This window comes from Melospiza georgiana, chromosome 25 (assembly GCF_028018845.1).
Source record: "Melospiza georgiana isolate bMelGeo1 chromosome 25, bMelGeo1.pri, whole genome shotgun sequence".
NCBI classification, from domain to species: Eukaryota; Metazoa; Chordata; class Aves; order Passeriformes; family Passerellidae; genus Melospiza; species Melospiza georgiana.
Window position 1 is genome coordinate 2,408,324 of NC_080454.1, and position 13,041 is coordinate 2,421,364.

Consider the following 13,041-nt stretch of genomic DNA (forward strand, 5'->3'; position numbering starts at 1 on the left):
ACAAAATGGGAGTGGGCTCCTGGCCCTGCCAACAGCCCCCAGCACCCACCGTGCCCCGGGCTGGGGCTGGGGCTGGGGCAGCCAGCCCGACACAAGCAAAGCCCCATGGTGGGAGCAGAGGTGGGGCTCCAGAACCTGTGCACAGCTGCTTTGCTGTGCAGGCAAGGAAGGGCTGGGCTGCTCCACTGCCCTTGTTTGCTCTGGAGTCACCGTGATTTTGGGGGCAGTGCAGGGGGGAAGAGAGAAAGTGTGGGTTTCTCACAGCCATGGCTGGGTTTTTCCCTACCATGTAGGGGTTGGGCCTTCCTCAAGGCCCTGACAGAGATAAGAGTTTTTACCATTTTTCTTGTTTTCCCTTTTTGTCTCTAAACTCTTTTCAATAATGTGTTGTTTGTTATTCCAGAGGAAGCATTCAAGGTGGTCCAGTGTGGATGGGGAAGTGCTTGGGAGCAGCTGTGGCGTGGATGGGCCGTGCCCTTGGAGAAGGCTGAGGCCATCGTTTGGGAGCAGCTTTTCTTGCAGCCGTGGCTGGCGTGAGGTGGGTCCCTGTGTGCTTGGCAGGGTGGGATCAGAGCTTTTGGGAGCTGGCAGCGAGCACAGGAGCATCCTGCTCTGGGCAGCTGCTGAGGGCTGGATGTGCCGTGGCTGGCTGCAGGCTGGGCACATGTCCTGCCCTCCTGCTCTGTGCCAAAGGCAGCAGGGATGGGCAGCTCTGGGCACAGCTCTGGGCACAGCTCTGGGCACAGCCAGCATGGCCTGGGCACCGCAGGCCTTGGCACAAGGGCACAGGAGCCCTCAGCTGACGGGCGGTTTCTGCTTTCTCTCCTTGCAGCCGGGCTCTGCGGGTGCTGAGGCTGCTCTGGGCTCTGCCAGGGCTCTGCTGGGCTCAGCCCTGGGCCCAGCTGGGCTGGCTCTGCCCTCACATTGCTCTCACAGCTCTGCATCAGACGAGCCCGTTGTGAGCACAGCGCGTGAGCTTTCTGCTTTGGCAGGTGAGTGAGACTCTGCTGCAGGCTCAGAGATTGCAGCTGGGGACACACATCCAACTGGCAAGGACCCAAACTCTCCACAGTCCCAGCTGAGCGCCTGGATCTGCACAGGGTGTTTTGTCTGTCCCATTCTTCCTTCTTGATTGTCTGGAATTGTGCAATTGCACTTTGTTCCTGCTTTAGCAGTGCCACAAGTGCACCAAAGCTGGCGAGTGGGCCGTGTTCCTGAGGCAGTGCAGTCTGGAGCTGGTGGATGGAGAATTACCCTTCTGCACTTCCAAACCTGAGCAAAAAGCCGTAAGTGGGACTTTGTGTCTCTAAGAAATCCCTGACAGTTTCAAAGGGACTGTGCAGCTCACTCACAGGGTGAGAACGAAGGTCATCTTCTAAAGGATTTGGGCTTTGACAGAGTTTCCATTCCCAGTCCTGCTTGGAGCTGGAAGGGCACAAAGCAATTTCCTCTTGCTTTGACCACAATTTCAAATACCAATGTTGGGAACAAAGCCCAAAATCTTTTAAGAGGCTGCTGAGGTCAGTAAGATGGATCCATGCCATCAGCACATTTACAATGTAAAGATCTGAGTTCTCTTTTGAAAAAGATCATTTACCTCTTAATGCAAAGAATGTATCTTTGCATTTATGTTTTGGTTTTTTCACTAACATTGTGTTATGTTTTTCAACTAACACTTGGATTTTATTCTTATCTTTTAAAATTCATCAATTTTTTTCCTTTTTCCTTTTTTTCCCTCTAAATAGAAAACATGTCCTGCAGAAGAAATGTCCTTTGCTCCTGGTTCCCGTGTGGAGCAGCTCCCTTCCTGCTGGCTGAGCTGCTCAGGCAGAGCCCGGCAGCTCCTGGCCCTGCAGCGCTGAGGCTTTTCCCTGTTGCTGGGCACAGACTGATGGAGCAGCACTGCTGAACACGGGCACACAGAGGGACCAGCAGCAGCTGCCTTTGGCCACCTGAGGCTCCAAGGCCCAAACTCTGAGCAGCCAGGGCTGGAAGAGACTGGCAGGATCTGATCCCTGACTCTGGGCCAGGGCTGCACAAATGACCCCACAGCAGCAGCAGCAGCAGCAGATGGAGCTGACTTTGAGCACAGCCCCTGCCCCTCTTCCCTCCTGTGTGCAGCAGTGTCACAGCAGCCTGAGGCACCTGGGAGCCCCCAGGGCCAGCAGGGACTGGAGATGGCAGCCCTGGGCTCCTGGAGGCTGTGCAAGGAACAGAGCTGGGCACTCCCTGTCCATGGGGAGCTTCCAGATGGAAAAGGCTGCTGTGCCCAGGCAGCTCCAAGGGCACAGAAAGGAGGCTCTGGAGCACTGGATCTGTGCCAGTGCCACAGTCCTGGGCAGCAGCCAGCGAGCCCTGGGGGAACAGAGGGCACAGTAAGAGGGACAGAACCAGGCAAGGGCAGAGACTGGAGAGAGCCAGGCCTGGGAGCAGGAACAGCTGCTCCATTGCACTCTTGGAGAAAGCTCTTGGCTGGTTCAAAGCGCTGAAAGGTGTGAAGGGCAGAGAGGAGGCCACAGCAAACAATGCTCCTGTTTGCACAGCCTCCCCTCTCCGTGTCCCAGAAGGAATTGCATGGACTGTGTTCTTCTCTCCGAGTCAACTCGTTCAGAATGAGCAGCTCAGCACCAGGAGCTGAAGGAGCTGAAGCCTCAGGCCACAGGAGCTGGGCAGGAGGGAACTTTTGGAGCAAAGGAATGCTGCTAAAATAGCCCCAGCTGAATGCAGGGATAGAATCATGGAATCACAGAATCCTTTCTGTTGGAAAAGCCCTCTGAGCTCACCCAGCGCAGCCGGTCACCCAGCAGTGCCAAGCCCAGCACTAAACCACGTCCCTGAATTGCCAAGGCCTGGACACCAGCCCTGAGTGAGGCCTGGACAGCAGGCTCTGAGCCAAAGGTGGCCTCTGGATGAACCTTCCAAGCAAAGGTTATCTTTGTATCTGCTCCCTAATGAAATGTGCATGGTTTTTAGCACTGAGATAGATGTAGCCACTCATTAGTGAAACATGTATTGATCTTTGTGTATTTAGAAGCCAGACAAGGCCATGAAATCTGACATCTGGCCTTGTTTGGGGCTGAAGGATCAAAGTCAGCTCCCTTGGTTCCTCCTTGAGCCCTGGCCAGGCTTTGGGAGGGACCCAAGAGGAGGATGAAAGCAGATGTTGCCACCCTAGCAGTGCTGTCAGTTTGTTCATTCAGCACTGTCAGAGCTGGGCCCTCTCCCAGCAGGGTTGGAGCCTCACCTGGGGCTGGAGGCACCTGCAGGAATTGCCAGTGCCCAGGAGTGGCTCTGCAGCCCTTGGCTGTGACAGCTTCCCCAGCTGCTGTGTGGGTCTGGGGGATGGTAAAGGCTGAGGGTAAATGCTGCTGGATCTTTCTTAATCACTGCAGGCAATCTTTGGTGGGGATGGTTGGGTGCATTGCTGAGCTGCTCCTTTTGTGATTCTTTGCTGCTCTGAACTGCAGGAAATGACACTGATTCCTTCAGTTGGAGTCTGTGTCTTTGGTGCTGACCCTGCCCACTGGCAAAACAAAACTGGCCCAGTCTGGCCAGATCCCAACAAAATGTCACTTGTTCAGTGTCAGTGTGAGGAATCAGTTCCATCAGAAATTCCCAGCTGGGAAGCCCTTCCCTGGAGTTCCCTGGCTCTGGAGTGGGCTGAGGTTGGATCCCTGTGTGAGCAGTGGGGCAGTCAGGTAAAAGAAGCTGCACCCCTGGATGGCTTCAAATGCATCCAAAAATTGCAAATGGAAAAGGAAAAGACCTTGTGGGTTTGGGCAGACAAAGATGAATTTGTTGAGAGTACATTGGGAACAGCACCTTCAGAAGAAACAATTATGATTGGAATGCTTCCACATGGAGCAAGAGAACAAGGTTTTAATCCTGAGCTCAAATGCATTTGTGCAAGTGAAATATCTATATACATAATAATTATATATGTATTTATAGTATAATAAGACCTCAATATATCTATTTATATATATTTATTTATGTCTGTATCTATCTATATTTCTATATCACTATCTATGTATAAAATTATATAATAATGTGAAATAGTGCTGACAATACTAATTTGGTAGCTTTGGCTGCTCAGGGATGTAACACTAAATACCCTACAAAAGAAGGATTGGCCAGGACCCTCATGTCAGTGGTCAACTTTTTGAGATTGTATACAATGAAAAAGGGAGAAAGGGAGGAAATTGGCTATTTTTGCAGGGTTTGCTGATACTGTGATGCAGAATGCTTTGTCTGTTCCTGTGAAAAATACAGTGATTTTGCCTGCAGGGTTTTTCACATACAAGATTATGCACAAGCTGCAGGATTGGTTGCACGGGTGAAGGGGTTGTTAAAAGAGCAGTTGGAAAAATGAGGAGATGGGAACCTTTGCCCATGGAGAACCCATCTCCCAGATGTGCTCCATGCCCTTCACAATGGCCCACTGGGGAAATGGAAACCCCCTGGCTGTGCATGGCTGCCCCAATTTGCAAATCCAGCCATGGGCAGTGAGACTTAGGCTGCCTGGGAAATTGTTCTGGCTGTGATGGCCCCTGGCAGGGCCAGCCCAGAGGCTGCAGGGCTGGGCCTTCATGCATTGGAATTCATTAGGATAAATTCAAAGCAAATGAGAGCTATCAGTACTGAAACAGGAGTTCAGATTCCTCCAGGACACTTTGATTTGGTAACTGCTCCCTTGGAGCTTGGCCTTGCAAAGTGTTCCTGTCATGGCAGGAGGAAATGATGCAGAATATCAAGGAGAAATTACAGTAATTCTGTAAACAATAACAAACAAGATTGGATTGTTCAACCCCATGACAGGGTAGCACAATTATTGATTTTGCAATTTTAAGAACGATTTTGAAAACAGGAGATCCACCTCCAGTCACCACCGTTTGTGGAGATAAAGGGTTTGGATGCAGCAGCCCTAATAATGGAGCCAGAGTGTGGGTCTGGAGGCCAAAAGGCCCTCCCGAGGCAGCTGAAGGAGCAGCTCCTGGGAAAGACAACTCTGAGTCCTGAAACCTGGGCAGGAACAATGGGAATGCGTCCCTGCAGCCAGGGATTCTGTGTGAGAACAAGTAGATCTGCCAGGAGATTGTTTTACACATCCTGCCAGACCAGATCTCCCTGTTAGCCCCAAGGGCCCCTTTGGAACATGCTCTGATCCATGGGGCTCCATGGGAAGGCTGCTGTGACCCTGAGGGACTTGCACAGGAATTCCATCCAGGAGCCTGGGTGCCCCTCAGGAACTGGGACCCAGCCCCTTCCAGCCAGAGGGGAAAGGGCCCCCAAAGCCTTGTTAGCCACAGACAGCATGGTAAAGCTGAACAGCAAAGGGCTTCGGGGCATTATTCTGGAATTAAAAAGGTGCCAGCTCCATGGACAACAGAATTCTTGTTCCTAACTCAAATGAGATTGAAAAAAAAGAATGAAGAACATTGTCACTAAAGTACTGCTGATGTCTGTAAGGTGTACCTTGATAGTCAGCCAGAATCTTTGTCTCCACAAACACCTCTAGTCTTTCACCAAGGAATTGGTCATGAAAATGTAATGACGGTTTATGACGGATTGCTGAGCTTCTTTTGTAATTCTTTGCTAATGATGATGTGCTTTGCTGAGCTTATCCTTTTGTAAATCTCTGCAGCTGTGCATGATATAAATGACACAATTCCTTCAGTTGGTGTCTGTGTCTTTGGTCGTGACCCTGCCCACTGGTGAAACAGGGCCCCTTCTTGCCTAAGTGTTCCCTGGGAAGGCAAAAGCCCTCTCTCCAAAATTCCCCCCTTCCTCCCTTTTCCCCCCTTCACACCCTGAGCATGATGTGCTCTGGTCTGGGCTATGCCCGGGTTCAGTTGGGGTCCCCTGTCCTGGCTGTCCCCTGCCCAGCTCCCCCGCAGCCCCAGCCCCTCCCCAGCGTGGCTGGACGAGGGGCAGGACAGGCCTTGGCTGTGCTGCAGCTCAGCAAGAACAAAACCATCTCTGCGTGCCCAGCCCTGTGCTCAGTACCCGGCCCAGCAGTGTCTCAGTGCCAGGGGCTGTGCCCTCAGTCCCTGCCAGGGGTTTCCATGGCAACTGCCAGGCCAGGTGACCCAGGTGTCCCCCCAGTGCCGGTTGCCATGGAAACAGTGCCCAGCCCCACCCCTTTCTGTCTGGCTGACCTGGCCTTTGGCCCTGGCAGTGTCGGTGGCTGCTGGTTCCTGGTGCCAGAGCGGCCAGCGCGGCACAGGGCAGGTGGCCATGGCACAGCCCCCAGCAAGGGATCCCCTCTGGCTCTGGGCACTGACACCAGCCCTGAGCAAGGGCCCAGGGCAGCTTCCCATGGCCACCAACCACCACAACGGGGCCAGGCATTGGTTACCATGGCACCAAACCAAGGACCGGGTCCCCGTGGACGTTGCCATGGCACCTGGTGGCACCAATTCCAGGTACAATTGTCACTGGAATTGTACCTGGAACAGCCCTGGCACCACTTTGTCCCAGGGTTGCCATGGCAGCCGAGGACAGCAACAGCTCTGCAGGCAAGTGGCCATGGAACCTGGCTTCAGAAATGGCTCCTTGGGCTGGTTTCCAAGGAAACCTGAACTGATAGGGGTTGCCATGGCACCCAAACCCAGCAGTGGGGTCATTGCAGTGTCCATGGCAACAGTCCCTTGCAATGGCACCACTGTGTGTTGGGATGATGATCCACCCTCACAGCTGGCCCAGGGCAGGTCTGGAGTGCTCCTGGTGGCACCTCGGGCTTGGCACACACTTAAGGAGGATGTCTGTTTGCAATGGGGAAACTCAGGAGTTTTAGATTGCTTCAAAAATCAAAGAAGGCAAATCCCTCTTTGGCTGTGTGCAGCCACTTCTCCAAGCAAAGCAGGTTCCAGGTGAGTGAGGAGAGACACAATGGGCTTGGGGAAAGTGGAGCAAGGTTGTCAACACTGGCTCAGAGCTCAAGGCACCGCTTCTCTGAGCAGGCCAGACCTCCTTAGGAGAGTCCCTGCATCAATATCAGTCACTGAATGCTGCAATCACCTCTTGTGTAATAGGAACAGCAATAAAAGACACCCTTTAAAATAGGAATACATATTTCCTGGAAGCTCTTTGAACTATTAGTCCATAACTGTCAAAGGAAAACCTCCTAATGAACTACACTGGAGCAGAGGGAAATCAAGGCAGAGCCAGGGTTTGTCAGGACTTGCTTGATCCTCATGAGCCTCACTGTGCATTTGGAGTGAGCCATTGAACCTCAGGGCCTGGGAGGAGATTGCACAAACCTTGCCAGGAGTCAAAGGCAGAGGAAACACCCAAAGTGTCTCCAGGCATTCATGGCTCCCACTGAGGCTCCTCCCACAGGCTCCTCATGGACTCCTTGGAGGAGAGAATTGGTGGCCAGGATGGCACAGAAACCCTTACAGACAGTGTGGAAAGGAAAATCCAAAGCACCTTCAACACCTTGAGTCTCAAAGCATTAATGAGCCCCACTGAGTGTCAGTACAAAGCTCTCCAGGGACTAATTAACGCAGATATTTGGGGCAATGATTGCACAAACCTTTCCCAGAGTCTGTATCCAAAGGGAAACACCATGTACCTTAAAAGAACTGAAGTAACTTGAAGCATTAATGAGCCCCACTGAGTGGTGTTACTCAGAAAGCCTCTGCAGGGAATAATTACAGCACATAATTGGAGGCCATGGCTGCACAAAGCTCTCAGAGTTTCCAAGGCAAAAGCAAAACCCAAAGCCCTTTCAAAAACCTGCAGTACCTGCAGAGAGCATTAAGGAGCCCCCAGGGCCATTCCTGAGCAAGGCTCCCCAGGGACTCCTTCGAGCAGATCCTTGAGGCCACTGGGATGTGGGCTAGGGGGGGATGCTGAGTGCAGGACAAGGGGCTGTCAGTGCCCAGCCTGGCTGGGGCTGTGCCAGGAGGCCCCAGTGCCTCAGGACAAGGTGTCTCCTCACAGCCCTTGGTGGCACAGACCCTGCTGCTGTGCCCCAGGGCACCAAGAACTGGCTTCTCTTTGTTCCCACCTGTCAGCACTGCCTGCAGATCTCTGCTCTGCCTGGGGCCTGGGGACACTTTCTCTGTCGTTTCCCTGTACACGACAGTACAAGAAACTTCAGAGTTTGAATAGAACTGAGTTCCTGAGGGTTCTTGAGGGTTCTGTGACATCACAGAGCTGGCTGTGACATCACAGAGCTGGCTGGGAGGCCATAGAGCAGTGTCTGCCATCATAGAGGGTGGCTCTGAGGCATCAGAGAATGGGTTGTGACATCACCTGGTGGCTGTGTAACATCATAGAGGAGGCAGTGACATCACAGAACAGATTGTGACATCACAGGGTGACTTTGTGACATCAGTCTTCTGCGATGTCACAGCACTGCTGTATGAAATCACAGGGTGACATAGAGTTGACTCTGTGACGTCACAGGGTCAGTGTGATATCAGGGTCAGTGTGACATCACAGGGGCTGTGTGACATCATGGGGGCAGTATGACATCACAGGGGTTGTATGACATCACAGGGGCTGTGTGAGGTCACTGGGGAGGTCACTCTGCTGTGGCCCCCCTCACAGTTCCCCCCAGAGCAGTCCAACCCTGCTCGTGCACAGCGGGGTCCCCTGTCCCCCCAGGTCCCCCTGCCCTCGGCCCCGCAGCCTCCCCCAGAGGATGTTCCACGAGATCGACCCCAGAGCCTGACACAGGGACGGGGGGCCGGGGCCCTGGGGGTGGCACAGGGGGACAGGGACACCCCGGCAGCAGCGTCCCCGTGTCCCCCAGGGCCAGAGCCTGGGCCAGGGCTCCTTCACCCTGGTACCAACGAGGCCTTGAGAGCGCTGAAAAAATCCTCAGCAAGGGATCAGCAAAAATCAGATTTAATATTAACCAACAGCAGCACAAAGTTCCTTGGCAAGAGTCACTCTGCTCCTGACTGGGCACTTCAGGCACACCAAGGAAACAAAGCAAAAACAAAACCAAACAAAATCCAGGCAATCAAACCAGAAATTAACCTAGAAGTGTCCCTCTGTGTGTGTGTGTGTGTGTGTGTGTGTGTGTGTGTGTGTGTGTGTATGTGACACAAGGACAGCAAGGGCAAGGATAAAAGGAACACAGCCTGAAAGCTTAACAGACCTCAAACTTAACAGGACTTTACTAATACATTAACCTTAACTGATACTTTCAACCTCACAGTTTAGCAAAAGAGCAGAATATAACAGTATGTAACCTAACTTAAACCTATGACTTCGCAATTTAATAGAGGAATAACACTTAACAATATTGAACTTAACATATAACTTATACTAGAGGTAACCGCTTAGCAAAAGCAAACTTCTCAGCAGCATTTTACTTCATTTAGGCCTTGTGATTTAACCTTCCCTACAGGCCTGACTGACTCAGCTATCCAAGGCACTCCAACCCCTCAGAGAGCAGCATTTCTGCCACATTTCCCCAGCACAGGCACTCCTGTGTGCACACAGACACAAAGAGTCAGTGCAAGGCACCTGTGAGCAATTCCCCTGAGGGCAGGAAATGCTCCCTGTGGATCCTTTGCCATCTCCCCAGTAAAGGGCAAAGGGTTGAGCCTGGAGGAGTGGGGGGATCGGCCCAGGCTCCGTCGTTGTTGGGGATCCCCGAGTGCAGCAAATGGGAGAGTTCCCGGCTGGGAGAGGCCCCACTCAGAGGGAGTCGCTGGCCCAGGAGAGCTCCAAGGGCTCCTTTTGGAGTGCTGTTTGCAGGGCCCCAGGAGAGGGGCTTCAGTCCCAGCAATGGCTCATCCTGGCTGCCCTTGGCACCAACAGCTTTCTTTGGCAGTGTGAGAACAGGGATGTTGTGTCACGGAGGGAACAAACTCAGTTCCCAGGGCTGCTCCTACAGAAAGCAGGAGCTGGTTGGGCAGCAGCAGTGCCTGGAGCAGACAGTGTTTGTGATGAGCTGCAGAGGTGCTGAGCCCAGGGGCTGTTGGCCAAGGCTGAGGCCCAAGGAGCATTTCTCAGCTGGCAGAGCGGCCTGAGAAGGGGAGGGGGGAATGCAGCAGTGCAGGGCCCATGGAACCAAGGGACCATTGTGACATGGTGGGGCCCTGTGAGACCAAGGGGCCATTGTGACACTGTGGGGCCCTGTGAGACCAAGGGACCACTGTGACACTGTGGGGCCTCATGGAATCATGGAGACCACTGTGACATTGCTGGGCCTCATGGAACCAAGGGAATTGTAGTGATACTGTGTGGTCCATGAATGTAGGGATCATTGTGACACTGGCAGGCCCCGTCAAACCAAGGGTCCACCATGACTCTGTGGACCCTCATGGAACCAGTGAGACCATTGTGACCCTGGGGTTCCTTACAGAACCAAGAGGACCATTGTGATACTGTGGGGCCTTGTGAATCCAAGAGGCCTTTGTGACACTGCAGGGCTGCATGGAACCAACCATTGTGACATTGTGGGGCCTCGTGTTATAATTGGTCCATTGTGACACTGTTGACCCAAAGGAGAACATTGTGACACTAGAAAATCCCAGGGTCCAAAGGACCATTGTGACATTTCAGGGCTCATGGAACAGAGGAGTCACGTGATATTGTGGGGCCTGGAGAGCTTCCGAGACCATTGTGACACTGCAAAGCCTCATGGATTCGTTGGGACCATTGTGACACCACTGGGCCTTATGAAACCTAGGGACCACTGTGACAATGCTGGACTTCATTAAACCAAGGGTCCATTGTGACACTGCAGGTCTTCTTGTAATCAACAGGCAATTGTGCCTGACTGGTCCAGATGACCTTGGCACATTGAGAGTCTCCTCATCTGCTATTGAAACACTGGGGCTCTGTGCTTTCCTTCTCATGGAAAAGAACTGGCCTTCTCCTCCAGACACCCATGGCCAGAATTGGGATTTCACCTCAAAAGTTCCATATATCCAGAGATTGTTCCAATAGGAAGATTGTCAGGACAAATCTGGCTGGTAATGGTTTCACAAGGGTCACCTTTCATCTGTCCCCAAAACTCTGGGGAAGGCTCTGTGCTTTCCTTCCTTTGGGAAAGAACTGTCCTTCTAGTCCAGGTGCCCATGTCCAAGATTGGGATTTCACCTCCAACATTCCCTGTTGTGAGAGACTGGAGATTGTTGGCTGAAAACATTTTGTCGGGGGTGGGGAGGGAGGAAGGGGCAGGTCCAGCCTTGCCCTGCCCTGGAACCCCAGCCTTGCCCTGTCCTGGAACCCCAATCCCCCCAGAGCCTCTATCCCAGCCCAGAAGTGTCGGCCAGTCCCTGGCACAGCACAGGCAATGCTCCACAGCCACCTCTGCAGCCCCAGCCCAGCTCCTGAGGGACCAAATGAGCCCAAGTCCCACCTGGGGGAAGGGCCCAGGAAGACCAAGGGGTATTTAAGGCTGATCACAAGGCAAGTACACATCTTGACCCTACCTCCTCTTGGAATTTCCATCTGAAATGTGCTGGAATCCATGAGTTGGTATCTCTGTTTGTGCTCCTCTGTGTTTTTTTGCCTTTCCCTCTTTCTGTCATTTCCTTCTATTTCTGTCCTTTTGTAAATTTGAGTAGTGTAAAATTCAAATAGCTTAGAGTTTGTGAAGTTGAATGGGCCAAGTCAGTGCTATAAGTGTTTCTGTGTTGATTGATTGTTGTTTTAAACCAGTTGCTAAAATTTCTCTCATTTTGTAAAGTTGCCAGCAAAGTCTGTTTTGTTGTTTTGGGGTCCTGAAAATCTCTTGCTGGTATTTCTCCAGTATATCCTACTCAGAGGACACAAACAATTGTAATTCCTTTTAAATGTCTCCTTGAGAGAGTTTTTTGGGGAATGGGAGTCAGGGCTTGTCTGTCCTGCTTGGCACAGCCCAGGCAGGGCTTTCCCAGCCACATTCCACACTCCATTTCCCAGCTGGAGCCGCTGCTGCCTCTGAGATGTGCTGCCCCGGCCCCAGGGACGCTCTCCTTGTCTGCCCATTCCCCCACAGTCTCTGGGAAGGGATGGCCTCAGTGGGGGCTGCTGACATCCTCAGCAACCTGGAGGCTGCTGCTGAATTTTCCTGCTCCAGAGGCTTGTTCAGCCTTCAGCTCTTGAGTGCAGGAATTCAGTGTCCCAGGGCTCATTACCATTCAGAACACCTGAACAAGCCAAGCCTCTGGGAATAATTTGAGTTTAATTTTCAAATCTTTTGTGGTTAATTAGATGAATTCCAGGAGTCTATTCAAGGTGAATAGATTCTATTTAAAAATACAGTGAGAAAAGATTACTTAGGCCAAATTTAGGGGTTTTTCCCTGTCAATTTATTGATACGTTCTATCTCCAGCTGACACTGAATCCAAGTACCTCCTCATGCAGTTTGAATGGATATGAAAATCAAGACCCTTCATGGCTGACAGTGAATCAGACTCTGTCCCTACCCCCACCCCACCATTTCCCCATCCAAGCCCTGGCACTCAGAGCAGCCTTGTGCAAATCTGACCTCCCTCCAGCCCAGGCTGCACCTACAGCTTTCAGCTCCTTGGCTCCAACTCCCACCTGCTTTCCTTGGAGAAGGAGCTGCCCAAGACACAGAGGGCTGTTCATTTATTGTCAGCCAACAAAGCCAAGGGAAGGCACAGCTCCATCAAATGCAAAAGTCATTCCTCTGCTGGATATTAAATCCACTTTCCACAGCAGACAGTCTCAGAGCAGTGGAAAACACCTTCTGTGCCCAGCACAGATCTCAAGGTCTCCCCATACCCTCCCTGCCCCGATTCTGCCCAGATTTTCTCTTTGCACACACAAGTCACAGGCTGAAGTCAGGAGCTCCCTCCATGCCCACAGGAAGGAAAAAAATGAAAGGGGATGAAGAGCTCTCCTGTGCAGAGCCCCTGCAGTGGGAACCACAACTTATCAGGTTTGTGTCCTTTGGGCTCAGTGACTGGTGACATTCAGAGGCACAGAAGGGTTTCTTGCCAAAAAACCACAATTTGAACAGGATACAGTTTAACATTGCAGCAAACAGAGTTCTCCATGATGTCCCAGCAGCATCTGACATGTCCACCATCCCCAAGGGATTTCTGCACAGGAACAGTT

The 13,041-nt window shown here is 52.2% G+C and overlaps 1 pseudogene; it reads right to left on the minus strand.

Moving 5' to 3' along the window:
• Positions 1-13,041, minus strand: part of LOC131093333 (zinc finger protein 850-like) — a 628,085-nt pseudogene that overhangs the window by 237,833 nt on the left and 377,211 nt on the right.